Raw genomic sequence first — 21,705 nt, forward strand, 5'->3', positions numbered from 1 at the left:
TTTTTTTTTTTTTTTTTTTTTTTTTTTTTTTTTTTTTTTTTTTTTTTTTTCTTTTTTCCCTAAGGTCAACTGCCATTTTAATTTCTCTAGAACCCTGGTTTTCCTGCTAGAAAAGATACTTGACAATTACACTCTGTGAATTCTCCTTTTCTTTTGTTCCTGTAACATGGTATTTTTTCCAAACAATATTTAACTAGAGTTCATCTTTAGCATAACTCTTATTTCACTGGAATTACATCAGAAACAAATTGGAAAGTAAGGACTCAAACATTTATCATTAGATTTGTCATTAGAATATCTTGTACTCTGTGGCCCTGTAAATGCTTTCCATATCAGAGGTAAGGTCTTCATTAGCACAAATGAGATAATACACTTTACTACAGGCTTGTAGTAGCCATGTAGGTTGTTTTCTCTCCCCATTTAAATAGATTTAACTGAAATTAGTTCTTGTTGCTAGATTTACAGATCTGTTGACTTAAATCTCCTTCCTGATGAACTGGTCCAGTATTGACATCAGGAATGGAAGCTTTCCTACAGGCTGTCCTGCCAATCTGCACCATTACTAGGCCTTGAATATATGAGATAATGGATTATTTTTATTCTGTCAGCTAGAAAGTAAATTGATAAGAAGTTGATTTCAGGTAAATCAATATATTACTTATCTAAAGCAAAATAAAGCCATATAGAAAGACATAGGGTTAAACATGTACGTTTTAACCAATGTAGTAAGTCCAGAAATAGACACCTTTTGATGAGTGATGTTGTAGTTCTAGGATGTTTGTGACTTCCTTGCGTCCAGAAATTACTGTTGCCACAGCCTCCTAGCAGAGTTTGTGTGCTTTCATTTTGGGTGACATCAGTTGGTTTAGCTCTGACCACCAATTTAAACTATTTAAGCTAACCCAGTTTCTTTTGCTTGATGCAAATTGGAAACCTTCTTCAACAAAACCGGGTCAGTAACCTCTGATATGGTGGTACCATCACCACTGCAGCTGATGTTAAATGAGGACTTATATGTACAGAAGAAACTGGTGCAATGTCCTTAGGTAACCCACTCTTCAGAAATCTTTTTGGCACATGTGATCCTCAAGAAGTAAAGGCTTACTGTTGTAGAGGTAATCATGGTATCATTATCTAACCACTATTGACTGGATTTAGACTCCTAAGACAGCATATGAGGATGCAAATGTTATTAAATTCTCTCTAAGTATTTCTATCTGGTTTTCCCCCTTGTCCTTTATTTCCAAATGTGTCCAAGAAACATGAAATTTGTTATTCTTCATTGCAGATCTAAATGTCTCAGGAATGTGACCTTTCATACTTCACAAGGATGGTATTACTTGCCAGTAATGTTTTTGTTAATGGATCTTCATAGTTATCTATGAACCAGGTAGCGAAAAATATGATGGTGAAGGTGTATGTTGACCTGTGCCAGTTGATGGTACTTAAGCATCTAACCGATAAAGTACAACTCTGTGTTCGCTCCTCACTTGTTCCACCAGTATAAACAGTAAGAACAACAGTTACATTCAGAGGCAGTTGCACAAATTCTCATTTTTGTACTATACATCAGGAGAACCTGATGTAAGAATCTTTAGGAAGAAGAGCAAAAGAAGTTCAGTTTTAATAAGAAGCAACTTGAGTCTTTACTAGAATTGAACCACCTTGGACGAAAAATTTCTGAAAAGTAAAAGTTTCCTCCTCTATTTCTTTCATGTTTCAGCTTGCAAAAAGGAGTAGAATAGCCAAAACAGAGTGAAAGTGCCCTTGCAGGATAGTGAGCATGCTGGAAAGGCAGACGTTTCTGCTCTCCCAGAGCAGGGCTGTACTCAAGTGGAATCTTAGCTCAGTTGTGCCAGACTAGGCATTTGTGTCCAAATCACAACTGAAAAGACTTGCTAGTGAGATTCCAAGGTGGCTGCCTAGAGAGCTGTAATAAAAGCTCCCAAAGAAGTGAATTAGTCCTGAAACAATTAGCTGGCTTTGTGTGCCTGCCCCAAATTGCAGGTGTTTGAGAGGAGGCTGTTTACTTTTGTTCACAGAGATATCTATAGGCTAAAAATGTTGCTAAGGATTTCCTGTATTGGGTTTATTCAAGTAGGAGTATATGTACATTATGAAATATTTATAAGGGTGGTTACAACATGGAAATATGTTGTCTGTTTCTGGCTGTACAAGTTTTGGAGGAAGAAGATGGAAAAGTTCTCTGAATTGGAGGCATTAAAAGGACAACAACCAAAATGAAATTCAAAGTCAGAAGACTCAGGCATTAGATTTGTCTTATACTTGGTTTTAATTGTTTTTTTTCCCTTTCTTTTCCTTTTCATATGCTTCTTATGTCATCTGTTCTGTATGAAATGTGTGAAAAATGGTGATATCCAAATATAAGCAAGAAATTCTCAAAACTGCAGTGGAGACAAACAGGAGCATTAGCTTTTCTTCTTCTGTACTATGACCTTCAGTATGACTTATGTTAATTGGAGGTTAAAATCCTTTTGATAAGAATGTGAACTTTGAAGTTGGTTGTGTTCCTTTTACTGGAAGCTTTGTTACAAGAGACTTCCAGCCTTCCCACCCCACTGTAGAGAGGTTTTTCTTGTGGATGGAACAGAAGGCAAGTGCTTTTCCCAGGAGAGTTCACAGCCTAGCATGAGCATTACAAAATCATCACACAGCTCCTCTTCCTTCTCCCTGTAGGAATAAGTTTGCCTTTTGTCTTCATGAGGTCAAATTGACTGCTGAGTTTTAGTGGAGTGTGGTCTGCTGCTGGTGTGCATTTTACTCATATGAAAATTTCTATAGGATCTCAAGCAATCATGGTCTGTCAGGACCTCCACCTCAGAGCCATTTTGGGCATCCACACAGTGTTCCGTTAACATCAAGTTTGGGCTTTGATTCAACAATGACTCACTGAGGGCAGAGCATTGCTTCCTGAATACCCGCTATGCACTCCGTACTGCCTGGGATTTTTTATAAATTGCAGAGCATCCCAGGAGATTCTGATTTATTTCTTGAGTCAGTGGGGCTTTAGTAGTTAGGGGTTGGTTGTTCTGAGATGCTCCTACTGGTTAAGTACTTGAGACATCACCAAGTATTTTGTGTACTTATTCGTTGTACTAGATACAGCATGAGCTGGTCCAGAAGCAGCAAATTTTCTATCTGTTTGTTTGTTTTAACATATCACAGAACAGTGTTGAGGCTACCGAGAGCATTGGAGAGGCATATTTATTTATTTATAGACATACTGTTTACATATCATAGCTTGATGAAAAGCTGAACTCATTACACTTGAACCGAACATGTGACTCCATAGTTATCTGCATCACTCTGGATGGCTGTAGACCAAGGCAATATATGCACGTACTCTGAGCTGCAGTTGTGCAGCTGAAGCAGTTGTCCTTTCAGCTTGTCTTTTCCTCTCTGCTGAAAGTTAATGTCCCCTTGGTGTGCCACTAAGCTCTTCCTTTTAGGTATCTCTTTAAAAAGTAATTTAGATTAGCATAAACAAATAATTTAAGCAGTAGGTCTCTTTACTTGAGTTTGTCTCAGCTGATGAAGGTTAGGGAATGCTTGCACAAGGCCCTTGGCTAGTGGTGATGGTGGTAACTTCTGTCTGAGGCCTTGGGGATGAAGTGGGAAGTGACAGACTCTCCATATACCATGGTGGCACTTAGAGGACATGTGACAAAGGCATTTGCCTTCATAGTTTTTTATATAAGTCTTGTTTTGCTCACGTAGTCCCCACTGGCAGCAACATTAATTGAAATGGAATATACTATTTATAAATATTTCTTTCCAAATCACCACTGTGATTTAGTATAATGGGTTTCTGTAGTGTGCAAAGGAGGACAGAAGGGTTAAAAAGTCAAAGCACATGCACAGTCAAGCTCCATCATATTCTGCTATGATGCACCCAGTGTGAGTAATATCTCAAGGGTTATGCCCATTTCTTATAAATGGTTCTTTTTGAAAGAGAAATGTTTTTTTGCTGATATGTTGACAAATGCACAAAAGTAATTGAACTACCTGTTGATAGGGTGGCTTATAGTAGCACGCAGATTATCCCTTCGGATAGAATTCCTGTGCTGTCTCTCAGGTGATGCCCTCAATAAACCCTTCCTTTTTCTGCTTTGGAGGCTTTTTTATTGGTGCACCTTCACAATATCATCTAGGCGAATCAGGAACCACATTTGGACTTCTGTCCAGGGTAATCTCTTAATGAGAGATCCTGCCATGTGTTTTGTAATATTTACTCTTGAAAGTATGTTACTAACTTGCTTGCATAACAAACAGAGAAACTGGACAGAGTTGATAGAAGGATATATGTGTGATTGGTAGAGTAGGATGAGAGAAGAAGGGCAGAGTAACAGTGCTGCAAGAAAAAATAGCAAGAAAGTTGAACTTTGTGGCCTCTTGGAAAGGTGGTGGGCACATTAACATGGACTAGCCTGTTCCTGGGAAAACTGCTTTATCCTCTTCCAAGTGTCTGTATGATCACACCTATTTTGCAGCATGTATGGCAGAAACTTTGAAGGTGTTAATAGAGTAAAACAAGACAGAATTAGCAAGTTAATTACTTCTGAGAGTGAGGGTGAAAATCCTTCAGATACATTGAAACAATGGAGACAACTCCTAAAATCTTCTTGCTTCCATCTCTTTCAAAATAAAAAAAAAATATTATTGGATCAGTGCAGGATGTATAGGATTTACTGACCAATGGTAGAGGTCCTTAATTGGTTTAGGTCAGTATTGCAGTCTTGTCCTCCAGGTGTTCCTGACTATATGTCCCAACCTGACACTGCCTTTTCTTGTACCTGACACAAAGTAGTTCAGGCCAGAGAACCAATTGCACTTAAAACATTTTATTTTGATTTTACATAATTCTTTTACATTTAATGATTGTGTGAAAGCTTGTGCTGGCATAAGGAGGAAAGCAATCACATGTTGGGAACAATGGCAAGAGAAGGGTAGAAGACATCTTAAGGTCAGTGTTAGCTACTGCTGGCTTAACTGATTGTGGGACTGTGGCACAGAATGGCCATGTAGTAGGCAGGGAAGGAGATAAAGCACGTCTGGTTGATTAAAATAGTGCAGGTGTTGAAGCTAATGTAGCAGGTCCCGTGCTTGGAGATGGTTTATGTCCTCCCCGTGCCTTTAGCTCCTCTATCAGCAGAAGTGCAGATAAGTCCCTCAAGAGGCTCCTGTGGAGTTTAATTCAGTAAGGCCCTCAGGGGGGGAGGTTCATAAAGATAGGCAGTGTCTGTAGATTGTAACCAGATGCCTGTGCTGACCAAGGAAGTTTGCAGCATTTACACTTGGCTGGGAGTGTGCAAGTTTCTCTGGCCTGATGCAGACCTTTCTTCAGAAATCAGGACTGCAGCTTTGTAACACTGGGTTTGTGCTGCACATTCTTGCCTGCAGCCTTCACTGATGAAAAACAGGGCTCAGCAGCCTCCAGTGTTGCATATTAGTCCCTATGTAAGTGGCAGAGTGTTGTCTTTCACTGAGACTCTACCCTTAAGTAGATTATATCAGGTAGCACCTGCACGTGCATGATAGGGAGATGGTACAAAACAATTGATTTAGCAGCCTCTCAGCTGGGACAAGAAGAGCAGGATGCTGCCTGAAACAACTCAGTAGTGAAATTTACGACCGTTTACTTCCTTTTGATATATATCCTTAGGCCCTGTCTAGTCTCCAGACTCTCTAGAAGGGGAAGAAGAAGCCACAGTGACAGCAGGAAAAATTTATTGATGATGTTGAGGGGCATGAAGAGGTGGTGGTTAATTTTATTTCAAATGGGGATTATTGTAACATTAATGTAAGTGCACAGAGGTCTGCAGAAGGGGCCTACCTGCTCCTGTCTTGCTTCCTTGTAGCTCTGCTAAGAAGACATCTTTCTGCATACTCTTGGTTTTCCCCACTAAAAGTTCATATGTGCAATATTTTTGTTTAAATCTGTCTCTGTTGAAGAGGGCAGAGACCATTATGTCCTCTAGAATGTCCTTAAAGCAAAGAAGGTCTTGGTTTTACAAGAAGACACTCTTCAGTTTGCTTCTGTGTATTTCCAATGCTACTAATCAGTTATGTCTTGTTTTACTATTTTAACATATTCTTAGGTCAAAAACTACCTCTTGAACATAATGTTGACTATCATAGAATCATTTAGGTTGGAAAAAGCCATTAAGATTGCGTCCAACTGTTAACGCAGCACCCAAGTTCCACATCTACACGTCTTTTCACAGAATATGCTGAGTTGGAAGGGACCTGCAAGGATCATTGAGTCCAACCCTTGGCCCTGCACAGCATCGTCCCCAAGAGTCACACCATGTGCCTGAGAGTGTCATCCACATGCTTTTCGAAGTCTGTCGGGCTTGGTCTCCAGTTCCCTGGGGAGCCTGTTCCAGTGCCCAACCACCCTCTGTGTTAAGAACTTTTTTCTGATATCTGATGTAAACCTCCTCTGACACAACTTCAGGCCATTCCCTGAGGTTCTGTCACTGGTTGCAAGAGTGAAGTGTGTCTACTCCTCTTCCTCCCTTCACAAGGAAGCTGTAGACCAATAAGGTCTCCTCTCAGTCTCCTTTTCTCCAGGCTGAACAATCCAAGTTACCTCAGCTGTCTCTCATTCAGCTTCCCTTCAAGGCCTTTCACCATCTTTGTTACCCTCCTTTGGACACTCTCTAACGGCTTAATATATTTCCTATATTGTGGTGCCTAAAACTGCACGCAATATTTAAGGTGAGGCTGCCCCAGTGCAGAGTGGGACAATCCCTTCCCTTGACTGGCCGGTGATGTTTTGCCTGATGCCCCCTAGGACATGGTTGGCCCCTCTGGCTGCCAGGGCTTAAATACTTTCAGGGATTGTGACTTAACCACTTTTCTGGGTAGCCTGTTTCAGTGTTTGGTAACCCTCCTGGTGAGGAATTTTTTCCAAATATCCAACCTAAACTCCTCCTGGTGCAACTTTAGGCCATTTTCCCTTGTCCTACTCCTTATTAATGGGGTAAAGAGAACCAGACTATAAACTACCTTTCTCAAGGAAGACACCTTTTGTCTCCTTTTATGTACCAGTCATATTAAAAATACACTTTTACCTTCTTTTGGTCAAATAAATGGTCCATAACAAAATTTTAACCATTGAAACTGTATTACTTTGCAAAAATATCCTGCTCAAAAGTGTAATTTGCATGAGCCCTGGCTTTCTGCCTGCACCTATTTTGTTCCAGAGATGTTCCCATCTTCCAGCATTATGCATGTGTGAGTGGAGTGGATGTCAAATACCACAGTATTTGGTGTGCTTTTGTTTCTGGCTGTTCTTTATAAGTTTAGCACTTTAATGTTCTGATTCTTATAAGAACATCCACTCAAGTCATAGTTCTGTCTCAGAACATCTTGTTATCACTGTTTTGAAATAGTTCCTGAGATGACCTTACTGCAGAAAAAGGCATTTTAATATTTTCCCCCACAAGTCAATAGCCTGACAGCACTCACTCTAGTGGTTTTCCCTGAGCAAGTTTTGAATGTGTGCAGGCACAGTGGGTGAGAAGCAAACATACAAAACTTACAAGAGGAGTTGTGACGAGAAGTGTTGCGCGTCCTGATACGTGTCTGTCTGGGGCTCTGACAGACTCCCCATGCCTTACCAAGCTTCTCAGAAAAAGCTGCACAGGTCCCTGGTTTAGTAGGAACGATGAGCAGTAGGAATGATGGTCAGCACTTTCAGACCAGGAGGTTTTCCACGTAACAAAGCCTGTTGTGCTTCTGGGTTGGCTTTCTCCCATGTTCTCCTCTGATTTAAGTCAAAAAAGGATGTAGGGATAGAGTGATTTTTGCTGAAAAAATAGAAAGCACGAGAATAAACCTACCAGACATTGCTTTGACTAAACTCAGAACAGGGCAAGAGGAAGGCAAACTACTACTTCTAGAAAATCAAAAGACATTCATCAGAAGGCAGTCCTGTGTATCCTTCTGCCAGGAATACACAAGTTTGTTTTTGTCCTGGGAAGCTGTTTCCGGATCCTTGAAACGTAACCCTTGTTATGGCAAGTTTGAGGAGTTTGCTGAGTATCAGACTGCTGATAAATTAATTTTGTTACATTTTTGTCTCCTTCCTTCTGTTTCTTCCCAAGAAAGACATCTTCTCAACCTCCTGCCCCCTCTCAAAATACTGTAGTAACACACCAGCTTTGCCAAAAAATGCTTAGCACATTAGCGGGTTTAAGTGTCATAGTTGTAATCACTCAGAAGGCCACAGAGCTGCATAGATTTCATTCCAGTGTTCTTTCCAGCTTTTTGACAAGACTCAGCAGACAGAGTTACAAACCCATGAAGCCCGTGGTACAGCTGAAATATGAGTTGCTGCACTGCTCAGATGGGCTAGTCGTGGATGTGGCAGAGGGAGGAGTGCTATGAGATCAGCTGGGTGTCTGCAGTGAGAGAAGTGTGAATGGCAAGGGCAAGTTTTCCATTACTTAGCATCCAAATAAAAATGGTTGTTAATATTGACATTATCTGTTCTATAGTGAAAAAAAGGGTCAGCACTGCCCTATCCAGCATTGTCTTCAAATAAGCCATGTTTATGCCCTGTTGTTTTGGCTGTCTTGAATGATTCCTGTCTCCTCTAACTTCTGTAATTACCTGTATGCCAGGTTCTGCTCACAGCTTCAGGAGCATGACATCAGGAACCATTCTTCCTGAGTCAGTGGAGTTATGTCTACCTTTTTCTTCTTAACCTGATGCAACTGAGAGCACTTCTTGATCACTGCCTGTATTAACACCTGTTAGCAAGAACAGAGAGGTCCCTATGCTGCTGAATGGAGACAGACAGTGGTTTATCTTTCTTGCAGATGTGCCTGTCTTTTTGTCTCCTTGGTGTAAGGAGTCCTGATGGAGCACAGGAACATATCATATCCTTTCCATTCTCATTCCTGCTTGTTTGGGACAGCAAAAAATGAGAGGGGATTAGGGATCCATTAGCAAAGTGAGTGGGGGAATATTTAATAACCTCCTATTTTCTTGAGCATGGAATCCGACTTTTAGTGACTGCAGGCAGGGCTGCAAGTGGGCATATAAGCAGAGAGAATGCATATACCTACTTTCTTTTCCCAAAATTATGATACTGCAGGGTTTTGGTGTGTAAAAGCTGCTTTTAGGCTGCCTGCTGGGTTCAGGCACAGCCCTACTCTCGTGTCGCCTCACATCAAGGTGGCTCAGGAGCTGTTCCCTGATTGCAAAGGCAGAGGGCTGATGGTCACACAGGAGATGGACAGGACCTCACTTCTGTAGAGCCAGTGGCTCAGTCCCAAGTTCTTTCCAGCCTGGGAGCTCCTCACTTGAACAGGGCAAATTGAACTTTTGCCTCAATGCAAAACAGTCCTTTCCAGTTCCCTTTGCCTTTTTAGCTAAGCAGGAACTTGGATTTCTTCGCTCACAAAGGTGAGACACTGCTGATTGTTTGCTGCACTCTGGCAGTGCCACGCAGTTCCTGCTAAGTTTGGCCCTTGCCCCAGCCTCTAACCATGGTTTCTGGGCCTATATGGACTCAGCAATAGGTCTGAGTTAGGCCCAGCGTTTAACAGAGGTTAAACACTACCAGCTGGCTGGTCAGAGGTATCCTGCTTCATGTCAAGTAGCTGCTCCTGTATTTCCTTTCCAACGTTGCACACTAAATGAGGTCTGAATCCCATTAGGGAACAGCATTCTGAATGCTAACCTGCAACGTAGCCTGTCACTACAGGGCTGTAAATACCTTTAATAACTGTTTGCATTGGCCTTTCCTTGCTGCAGTGCAGAACCACCCTGCAGCTCTTCAGAAGTGTGTCTGACCATGCTGCAGGCAGTGGGGTTTCACCAGGAACACACAGACATGACTGCAGCTGAGCACAAGTAATGTGGCAACATCCCACAAAGGCTGATCTTCAGGGTTTTTTTGGAGTTTTTTTTAAATCTTTAATCATCATTTGGAGACATGGTGTGCTCAAGTGGCTGGACATTCTCTCTGCAGGAAGCAGGGCTCAATCAGTCGTATCTACAAGGAGGAACAGGGTTCATGTAGAATGACCAAAGGAAGAGGTGCTTATGTTAGTCTGCTTTTTTTGCATACTCCTTTGTGGTCCACTCGGTGGACCAAGTGATACAGTTGTTTACACCAGGTTGTGTACTTACTACTGCATTAAAAAAACATAATCAAGAAAGAACATTCAGATTTTTCAGAATTGATAGGTTACTCCACTGTTTTCTGTTACTTTGGGTCAAGAGCATGTCTAATGCAATATACCATTTCTTAGAAACAAACAGAAGCAAAAACCCCCACAACTCTAAATCTTTATTCCAGTATTTCCCCAAAATTGCATAACACTACGAATGCAAGTGGCATGTTTTAAACAGATGTAGAGTTGTGCCTCACTGCTTCCTGTATTTCAGACCCTGCTATCTGATTGGAATGATAGCACAGGTATTGCATGCCTGTGTGCCTTGTTCCTTGGTAACACTGGATTATGCATTCACTGAATCGCCAGGCCCTGGCTTTTCCTTGTCCAGAGCTGATGTTCATCTCCATCCACCCTTCTTGCCTCCTACATGGTGCAGTCAAGCACTGGGCTGAGCTCCTGCTTGTGCCAAATCCACCATGCTGTTGAAGGAGGATGTTGCAGTGCTGGAACCAACTGCAGCATAAAGAAGACAAGAAATACATGAAAAAGGGAACTGTGTTTAAATCATCACATCAAATATAAGAAAAACCCAAATAAACGTGAAGAGAACATGAAATTTCCTCTTTGATGTTCTGTGCTGGGAAGGTATCAGTCTCTTTTTAAAGCTCCTCCTCCACCCCGTTGCTTCTTATGGGATTGTATCCAATATTCCAGTGTTCATGTAATGCCTTGACTTTGCTATCATTCTTCTTGGGATAATTATAGGTTAGTATAATGTACCTATTGTTCTGTTCCACAAAGCAGCACTGTCATACGGATGGCAAGGGTGAGGTGGGGGAGATCTCTGTGTGTTCTCCTGCATCCACATTGTGTCTTTAATTAGTGTTCTTCCTTGCCTTTCCTTTTTTATTTTAATTTTTTTTTCCTTCCCATGGTGCATGCTGAGCACTTCCCCTCCTCAAACTGTTGGTCTCTTTTTCCAGTTACACTGGTGCCCTGTTTTTTTGGTTTTGGCTGAGCTCATTCCCATCATAACAGGTTTGCTTTTCATATGAAAATAACATCAAACCAAAGTAATGACTTACTGGTATTTACAAAGAAAGCAGATAAACGATTCTTTCCTAAACCTTATTAGTTGAGTAACTTTTGTTATCTTGTATGATTTTTCCTAAATTCAGAAAGAAGAAAGAACCTACCCCATGCCCAGGGGCTCCACTCTGCATTTGAGCCTTGCTGCACAAGGCACCGCATAAACATGTACTAACATGGTCCCTGTCTCTGAGAGCTCACACGTTTTTCTGTAACAGGATTCATCTTTGCCCTCCAGGTGCAGGTGTGGGAGACTGTGGCTGAGTGCTGTTAAGTGGTTTTGGTGCTGGGCCTTCAGTTGTGTTTGCTAGACATGGTGCCGAGTATATTACTGGGTGCTTGAGAAATATTAAGGAGAGGGTGAAGAGCCCACTTAATCTTCGTTGTTGTGCACAGAAGATGAATGTTGGTTCCTAATTGGTGGAGAAGCTGCATAATCAGTTGCTTGCTTTCCATTGTTGCCACCTCCAAGACAAATAATATTTAGGGCTGCTGATGCATTTTAGCCAGTAGGTTCATCATGATTATCTGCTGTGTATTTTGCTGTAAACTACTTTTTGCCTTTGAGTCAAACAAGTGGTCTGGAGTGATGGTTCCTGCCTAGCCCATCAAAGTAAAACAGTAGTGGCGTGTTTTTTTATATTTTCAGGACTTCATACAACTTCCTTCTCTTTGAGTGGGTTTACCAGAATGATGAAATGGGAAACCTCCAAATGACTGTGTTTTTGAAACCTATTGTTATAAAGGAAGGAATTATAGTTTTTTGAAAAATCTGGATTAAAGCCCCTTTGCTAGCAATGAGTGTGCCTCGAATGCATGTAGCTTCCCTTCTCTAAGTTGTCAAGTGTGTCCCGAGGTCAGAACTTGGTCTCATCTTCTGCAGTTCCCAGGCTTCCTCTTGTTCCTGATGCAAAAAGCCAAAACACACAGTTTTCACTTGAATGTCTATTTTAAAATGCCTTACATGAACCTTGGAAAGATCTGAAGGCTTGTCATTACTAAGTTTTTCTGTGACAGGAAGTGACTTATACTATGAAGCCTTTAAAATCATCAGTGTCTGTACACCTTCTCATAATTGCAAATCTGAAAAAGCATGATGTCATCCGTGACTGTATGGAATGGAGGAAAATGGACTCAGTGGATGGAAGTGAACTTCTTCCTGTGCTGTGAGAATGTGATCTTTTTAAAAGAAAAATTAATCTGTCTCATAATCATAATTTGTAGAACTGCGTCTCCAAAACAAAAGAACCAACACAGATGCACAGTTTGGCAAGCCACAAATATTAAACAGCCAGACTCTTTCTCTCTAGTGTAATTCCATGGACTTCAAGGGAATTACACCAGTGGCAGTGAATCTGACCTAAAATGCGTTTGGCTAATATTTGTTGGTTTCTGCCTGGTGTCCTTCGTAATGCTGAATGAGATTTGATGCTTCAGAAATGGATGAAATCTCATGTGTTTGGTGCAGCATGGTGAGAAAGACACCCCTGTGTGGGCACACATGCATCTGTGCACACATGTCAAGCGCTTTCTGGGGGTGTTCCCAGAAACAGTGCTATTGCCAAGGGTGTTTGCAAGCTAGCTCTGGCTGTGGTGTGTGTGTTAGAAAAGCACAGGGATGTTCCTCACAGCTGCTCCTTGCCTTGTCCTTGCTTATTGTATTTTCCTTTTGTATCCTGAAGTGGAAAGCACAGGTTAATCCCAGTCAGATCCTGTAAATGTTTGCCCCTCTTGGACCAGACCCAGAAAAATTCCCCCCGCTGGCTTAAGTGTATTTACATACCACAGGTCATTACAAGGTGGTGCTCACCTTTGTATTCATTCCCACATGTCAAAGCAGAGATGTTGGTTCATTTTCCTTTTTTCTCCAGTATTTCTTCTATTTTTTAGTTACCTTTTTTTTTAAGAAACAAGAAAGCAAAAGGAGTGATTCCCATGGGTCCTGACATCTGCTGCAGTCATTCTTACAGACTCAAAGGAGACCTAGGGAAGGAGAGGAAACAGTCTGGCTGCAGTCTCTTATTGTTTCTCTTTCGTGGGCCCCCACCCTGCACCCTCCTGGGCCTGCAATCCACTAACTAGCTCGTCCTGACTCCAGCTGTCATTTTCCCTTTTTATCTACTTCTCTCTCAAAGAACCAAATGCCATCTCTTGTGGTTCTCTTAGCTGGGGTCAGAGACTCCTTTATACGCTTTACGCTGATCAAGGATTTTTAACTGGGAATGAGAGTGGTAATCAACTGCATGGTTGGGGAAGGGGAGAGATTAAATCTGAGAATTGCCAGTGATTGCCCCACGTGAAGAACAGCAGCTAGCAAAACACATGCTATCATTATGCTCTTATGATTATTTTATTCCCTCAGTGACAGTAAAATGCTATCTTGTAGCAGAAGGGTAGGACAAAGTCCACCCTTGCTTAGCCCTGTGGTATTCAATGAATTTTCTGTGGGGTAGGATTGGGAAAAAATAGATTTACTATTAGGAATTACTCATGTTTTAAGACTCTTTACCTGGGAGATTTCAATAAAGGAAGAAGGCAAATCAAAGATACGTTTATGATCTAAATTGAGAAGCCATTTTTGTTCAAAAAAGAGCAACCATTTTAATATCCCATCTTTACTCTGTAGCTGTGGGGAAGTCATTGGAGGGTGTTGTGAGATGGGACTTCTGTTGTGTCCTGGCACTTCTACTTCATCAGCCAGTTTTGGGGCATCATGGCTGAGTAAAAGTGGGGTGAATAAAATACAGTAATGGTTCATGGCGCTGCTTCAATCTCTACCCGTGGTTTAATTTTTCTGGTTTATTCAACACACAGTCAAACTCCAGGGACTGCAACAGATTGCAAACTTGAAGTTTCATAGTCTGTGAAGGTAAAACAGTTAACAAACAGGTTAAATTATGAGAATTACCTTTGGAATGATTAACTAATTTTAGTAGCCTAAAGTGTCTCCTTCAATACACCATCTTGAAAGTCTAGCCAGTCCCTCTAAAACGTCCTCTGTTGTTACAGAGCTATAGGAAGAATAGTACAAAGTGTCCTGGTTCTCCTTTTGCACTAATGTAAGTCAAAAGTACTCTGAAGTACACAAGAATTGATTTAGTCCTCTTCTAGAAGAGCATTTTTTTCATCAGAGGAAACCAGACTGTAGTTAGAGTTGGTTTAATCGAGAGAAATCTTGCTGGTGGAGAAAGAGGTTTCCCTCAACTCAAATTGCCAGTTTTTGCTAAGATATGTGCTAGGGTTTAACACACTAGGATTATTCTGGTTTTATTCTCTAGGCATTTGACAGTGATTTTATAAATGCTTTCAAAATATGTTACTTACTTAGCAACTCCAGTTCCTACAAGCTGGGGACTGCATGAAAATTCCAGTTGTACTGCTGAAATTTCTGTCTCTGTTGGCTGTAGAAATATTTACACCTAAAATAATCTACCGTTCAGAAACAGAACCCAACTCATGATTTTTTGAGTGATTTGATTTTGGAAATACTGTAAATACTTCAGTGCTTTGAAAGAGGAAAACATGAAGACAGCCTGGTTTAGTGGAAGGTGTCCCTACCCAAGGCAGGGGGTTGGAACTAGATGATCTTTAAGATCCCTTCCAACCCAGATAATTCTGTGATTCTGTGAAATACCAGGTGTGAGTGGTAGCTGGAATACAGGAAGAAATATGGGAATATCAGGATAAAAAAAGTCTTATTTCCCATAAGTCAGGGGTTAAGCTTCTTGAATTTGGATTTAATCCCCTTCCTGCCTACTTTTCTAGTTAAAACAGGAGATGCACCCAAATCTCAAGTTCAAGATGGAACCTATTGCTAAAGGTTCAATCAAATACTACATTGTAAAGCTCCCAAATCTGGGGAGATGTGGAGTTGTGCCTGACTTTTCCTGCTTCCTTGTACCATGATGTTTCAGCTCTAGCATTTGGAATGGGCCTTTATATACACTTTTAAAGTCTGATTATCCCTTGTATGCATTGTGATATGAAAAGAAGGATGGATAGGAGAAGTCCACAGTCCTAGATGTCCTAGAGATGCTTTGTCATCTACTGTCTTCTTGGTCTCCTTCTTTGCTTTTCTCTGTAGCATGGGGCATAGATCACCTCCTGAGATGATCTAAGCGCATTCATCCCACAAATCCCTTGGAAATGTACATGCCCTGGAACACTGGTAATGCAAATTTTCTCTTTCTGGGGCAGACCGTAGTCCTTGAGACACCCGGTCTCTCTTTTTTTTTTTTTTTTAATTTAGAAGATGAGAATTTTTACCCTGTTTTTGTGGACCTCTGTATGTTAAATGCTTTGTACATAATTTTCTGGGGTTGCTGGAGACTGGGCTCCATTTTTCGGTTTGTAATTTCCAGTCCTTTGTTGTTCAAAGACACACAGTCCCTGCTGTGTGCTGTTCCATTTACTGCTCTGTTTTCAGTCTTTTCTTGCCATCTTTCCTTACTTATTCAAATTTGTCATTCCCAATGGTATTGCTGTTTTGTTCAGTGGGAGCCATGATTAAAAGTTTCCCCACTGGACTGATTTGGATTGATACCTGTCTTTTCAACCAAGTGGTCTTTGAACAAATCCCTCAGTACATAGGCAATACCAACACCAAAGCTGTGGCCTCATTCTTCTTCCATCTTGTGTGTCTTTTTACCTTAGCAAAGTGTGTTTAAATCTAGGAGAAATAGAAACAGAGTGCTCAGTCTGTGCAAGCTTTAATGACCACCAAGTGTGATCACCATACGATGGTATGGAGAAATGATGTTTCAAAAGGTCAGATTCAGGCCATAAATCCAGATGGAAGTTAAATTGTAATTTGGTCATAATTTACCTGTTGTTATGATATTAAATGTTTTACAAAAGTGTGTTGTCTTTTTTCTGCTTCCACCTTTTTTTTAAATTTTTGTACTGTTCTTCTACTCAAATGTACTGAAATTGGAATCACATGGAAAGGTATTGTTGCAATAGCCAGTTTGATCCTTCAGGACATAATATAAACATGTTCCTCAAGTGACTATAGAACGTGCAACCCTGAAGGAAGCAGATAATTGCAGGAACAAACTATATTTTTACCACCATTTTTTGAACGCTAACAGCTCTCTAAAAAGCGGCTGTTTTTAGGACTTGGCCCTCTTTCTGCAGAACCATGTGATCTGGGATTCTTCTCTAGTATTTTATCAAGATTTTCTCTTTTATATAGGTAGAATTAACAAAACAGAGAAACAAACAAACCTAAGCAGATGTATGCAGCATAAAGATTCTGAAAAGTGTCAGATTTGGGATATTAAAAACAATCTCAAAAACATGTCAGCCTATAGTAAATTATGGCCATACTGGCTATCACCTGAAAATCCTCTAGGAATTTTTGCCACAGATGCTTGCCAGATGCTGCAGCAGTTTCCAGCTGTTTCTCCACTTTTGGATGCACCAGACAAAACTGGAAACCTCATCAGCTGATGGACGAACTTATGAAGGATAAAATGGAGTAGGAGCTACTTAGTAGGAACAGACATAATTTCATCTAAGATGATGCTGGCTGAAGAGAGAGATGCCAGCTGTTTATCAGCTGGCTTTATACTGAAGGTTCATTTTCCTTTAGCATGCTCTTTAGTTTTAGTTCCTGTCCTTCCTTCAGTCTTCTGGCTTGCTTGACCAAAAGAAGGGGTATAAGAGAGCCATGATTATGTAAGTGTATCATTTTCTTCTAATTGAACTTTTTTCTGGCAAGAAGTCACATGAAAATCAAGAGTCCCCCAGCTCTCCATTACCCCCACAACAAGAACTACCTGGAAGGGGCTGAATCTAAACACCTAAAATGCCAAATAAACACCAGGTATTCTTTGCATTCAGAAACCACGTGTGAGTTCCTATAGCTCCTCCAAAGTAAAGTATTCAAAGTCATTCATGGAAGCCTTAATACCAAGAATCCATGTGGCAGTGATTCATTTGTAAATATACGCAATCTGTGTATAGGCAACACTATAGATCACTGATAGTCAAACCTGAGAAGTTTGGTTCTTCAAGGGATTGAGAGGGAGGGACATAATCACCAGGGTGTGGTAGCCAAGATTCTGTGCTGTGATGTGCTGGTGTTGATGCATTGTCATCATTGTTGCTTATTGATGCTAAACTGTGAGAGGACGCTTTAGTGAAGTGTGAGATCATCACACCATGACTAGTTTGTAGAACTCTGCAATTGTATTTTCTTCCTGATTGCTGGTGAGAGGAGTCGCTTTCCGTCTCTCCATCTTTTTGCTTCTCTCTTAGACTACATCAGAGATTAAAGACCAATCTCTAGTTCTTTTAAATATTGGGTAAACCTTCTTGTTTATTGAGCAGAAAGGCTCTGATTAAGCCTACAGATTCCTCCAGAACTCACATGTGATGTTTCAAGAAACTCAAGTTGAGCATTGTTGAGCTATGTAATACATTAGATTGTTTTCCGTCTTCTGCAAAAAAATGACCTGTGTTTCACTGAGTGACATGGTGCTGTCTCCTAGTTTTTCTCTTTATGCTGAGAAAGATTTAGTGTGTAACGATCTAGTGTACTTTCCACAAAAACTCCAAAGAATATCTGAAGGGCTTTTCTTTTGTAGCTCTCACCAAAGATGATGATTTTTTTTTTTAGCATTTGAGGCATGTGGCTTTTGGTTCTCTTTGGAGAGAAGAGGGGACAGTTTGGAGAGGATGGAGATCATCATTCTGTTGCACATGTGACAGAGCCAGCAGTGCAACTGTCAAATAATCACAGTTCCTAAGCTAATCACAGTGGAGACCTGTCCCCTCCAAAGGATGCGTTTACCTGCCTGCTCTGTGCTTAGTAGCAACTACGCTAAGATGATTCATCTGCATGTGATGGTACTTGGAAGCAGAAGACTTCCATAACCTCCTTACAATGTGGCCTTTTTGCAAATCCTTTAATTTTCTGCCCTTTTCAACTTCTGCCCATGGAGGGACTCTTTGCTTTTTCCTTCCATTGCCTTTGTAGCTGTTTTGTTTCTCCTGATGAATGTCAAGTGTTTTGGGCCTGCAGCCCTAATGGGTGGGGGCTAAGACTTGGATCTACCCCTGAGACAGAGTGGAGCCAGCAAAGACGGGTTATTTTAAATTGTGTGGTGACAAGCCTTTTTTCCCCTCCCTTTTTGTTCCCAGAGGATAGCTGGGGAAGTTTGTTGTGCCAAATGCTTGGAATGTGGTTTTTCTCCTCTTCCTCCCCCTTCAAAACAGAAAGAGAAAATTTTATGCTGTGAATTGTCTTAATTGGGGAACATAAATCGAAACTGTAGTGCAGCATTGCTGGGCCTAGGCACCTATTGAAGTTTAATGAAGGAAGAGCAGCTTTCCCTTGCCCTCCTCTCTCATGCTCTCCCCACATCAAACTCTTTCTTGTGGTGCCATCCTGTTCAGATGGGAGCATGGGAATGCCTGTGAGAGTGTGTGCATTTGTCCATAGTTCTCACGGGTCTGAATGCAATATGTGACTCCTTTAAAATAATGCAGTCAGAGTGATGCGTGGACATTCTCCCAGGCTGAAGTTAGTTGTCTAGCTAGTGTAAGAAAAAGAAATAGAGACTCCTCAGGTTATCTATCCGAAGTGGCTGTAAGCCCGTTTGGGGGAAATCCACACCGGAATAGAGATTTAATGGTTCATGTGCACTGACCATACATTTCGAACTGATGACAGGGTCCCATGGTAAATGTTATATGACTTTTTATGCCTTGTGTCAGGAACTGATATTTTCTCAGAACTTGATAATAAAGTATTTCCTTATCACTACTGTGATGTCTCATTACATCCAGAATAGAAAATACAAATCCTTCTCCTTGTCCCAGCTGTGGTAATGGGAATAAATTGGTGCCCATCAGCTTGTACTGGATGTAATGGAGTCTCTTACACAAAAAGCCAACCTGAGAGGGCCTTGATCAGAGCACGAATGGGAGTATAATTACACTGAGTGTAATGACATATACTTGAGCAAAGATGGACAAGTTCATCTGAAATGCCTTTGGAGTGAATGCCAAAAGCAAAAGCTTCCCTTTGGCACTGATGTTTCAAGGAGAAAAGCAATTCACATAGTGTAGAAGAAGGGTAAATTGGGAGGGTAACAGGAAGAGTGTTTAATCAGAGGGTCCTGCAGCTCCAAAAATTTATTCAAGCCAATGCTAACTGGCTCTGAGATCTGCTGCAATAAAAAAATAAAACTTGCTCTCAGGTAGAAATGCTTCTTGTAGTGGTGCAAGACCACTGTTCATCTTCAGTTCTGGATAATATAACATTCCTACAAGAGGTATTTTAACCTGCTAGTAATAGTTTACTGCTTTTGCCTGCAAGCTCATCCATGTTTGTGTAACATTAAGCATTAAAATTCTTCTATCAAATTCACCAACTGGTTTTATCAACTGCTGCTGATGCAGCAATGGAAGTCTGGGAAGAACTTGCTATTGCTGTGAGAGATGAGATGAAAGGTTAGAGGGGGTGGATGGTGATTGCATGAGCAATGCAGGTCAAGTTACTGTTGGATTCCTCTTGCAAGATAAGTGAGAGCCCTCTGAAAGGTAATTATTGGAAAGCATAAATTCCTGAGATAACCTGTCCAAGAAGAAATAGCGACAGGAGCAGAGGCCGTGTGTTAAAGGCTAGCCATTACTCCAGGGCAATGGGCTAACCTCTGTCTCTCTCTTTTTCTGCAACCTCTCCTTGCTCTGGCAGTTGACTCCCTCAGTTCTTTTCCTTCAGTTACTTGTCAATCTTTTTCTCATCCTGTTTATAGACCACTGTGATGGTTGTCTCCATTCTGTACTAATTAGGATGTAGACAAGTGGAGACTCAGTATGCAGTTTAATTCCATGTCCAAATTCTTGTTTAGTCATTGTCTTTGCTTGTCACTGTCATTTTCACTGCAGTGTTCAGGTAGCTTTTACAGGATATATGGAAAGAAAAAAAGGTTACTCTTGTATTTCTTTAACTGGTTTTTCTATAGAAGAAGTTCAACGAGCTTTCAAAATGACATGGAGTCAGCTTTGAATCAAGAAAATTGCTAGATGGCAGTTGGGGAAGGAAGTCTTGCAGAGTGAAAAAACAGATTTCAGAAGAAAAGATGGAGCAAAAGTGGGAAATAAGAAAAGTGACTTCTCTTCTTCTTTGGCTTCATTATGCAAACCCTCTGTATCTCATCTGTAATGTAGAGATAATGATATCTACCCAGCTCCTATTTTGACCAGTTGATTGATTAATGACTGTCTCACGATCCCTAGATTACACTTTTGTGACCTGCGGCTTTAACTACTGCAAGGTATTATATCTCAGAAAGAAAATGGAAGCAATGTGTTACCTCTGGCTAGTTCCAGCTGGGAAAACATGATAAACTGACCTGAACAGCCTTGCCCACGTGTACCTGCTTCTGAGACCTCATTCTAAAAGTGCACTGGAGCATGGTCTGTCTGTTCAGCTGCCATCTCTGTTCAGCAAGACATTCAAATATCTGCCTAACTTTGAATTGAAGGGGACCTGCACACTCAGTAATGTGCTGTGCTGAACTGGGACCTGATGCTTGGTCACAGGCAAGGTTTCATCATGAGTGTTTGAAGACCTCAGTGAACACATAGAGCCAAAGACACACCTAAAGTCTGCCCTAGCGTGATGGGGGTATGCATTAAACAACTGGAGTCTTTCAGAATAGTGAAACTTGCCAAAAGAATAAGCTGCTTGAGCAGAAGAAAAGATCTTTATTTTTCAGTGATAATTGCAGCAACACACTTTTGTAAACTTTGCTAATTGTTAAGTGAATTACAAGGCTTTTCTATTTGCTTGAACTGTTGAACAGTAATAGCCACCTCAATCTGATACTTGAATTAAGATAGTGCTGAGAACAGGAAGCAAGCCAGAAGAAAAACAGGTGCAAGGAAAGTCAATATGTAGGGGAACAACCATCAGATATTTGAGTTTCTGAAAGCAAGTTTTGGCAAGTATTTTTTCTTGACTTTATTAAGGAGTTCCTCTTATGTGCTTCCTAAGTAACTACAGAAACAAGGGCACAGGTATTTGAAACATCACTCCTCAGAGTTAAATGTGAATATTTGCAATGATAGTTTGCTCTGTTCCCATGGGATGTGTTCCAGTTGCAGAAGATCCTGTGCCTAGACCTTTAAGTTAGTTCCAGTTTGATCTCAATACAGGGCACTCTTTATGCAGAGGAAGCTGTGAGATGATGTGTTGGATGCATCTGTTTCACCTCTTCTACTTCTTGTTGTTCCTTTTTTTGAGGATTGATAACATTACCTCAGCAGAGGTAATTTGTGGGTAGAGCTGGGGGAAAGAGGTGAGAAAAGGAAATCTAACTCACAGTCCTCTTGGGAATTCCCCTATGTAGTGTGAGTCAAGTATGTCCCTGCTGTACATCTGCTGAGGTCAGTAGATTTATACAAGGAACAGAATGATTTTTCCTATGTATTCAAGAGAAGTAATAAA

At 40.9% G+C, this 21,705-nt stretch overlaps 1 protein-coding gene across 12 annotated transcripts in view; it reads left to right on the top strand.

Moving 5' to 3' along the window:
* Nucleotides 1-21,705, top strand: part of DPF3 (double PHD fingers 3) — a 159,550-nt gene that overhangs the window by 39,367 nt on the left and 98,478 nt on the right. For 3 of the 12 annotated variants that reach the window (XR_003570736.1, XM_027879650.1, XM_027879649.1), the window contains exon 1: nt 19,789-19,793. The exons of 8 other annotated variants lie outside the window; for them this stretch is intronic. The gene's annotated coding sequence lies outside the window, so the exon portion shown is untranslated. Of the gene's footprint in view, nt 1-19,788; nt 19,794-21,548; nt 21,645-21,705 lie in introns of those variants that run through there. One more of the 12 variants, XM_027879647.1, reaches the window with a different exon arrangement.

This window comes from Empidonax traillii, unplaced genomic scaffold, assembly GCF_003031625.1.
Source record: "Empidonax traillii isolate 1590-97213 ecotype Southwest subspecies unplaced genomic scaffold, ASM303162v1 scaffold56:size2478089, whole genome shotgun sequence".
Classification (NCBI taxonomy): Eukaryota; Metazoa; Chordata; class Aves; order Passeriformes; family Tyrannidae; genus Empidonax; species Empidonax traillii.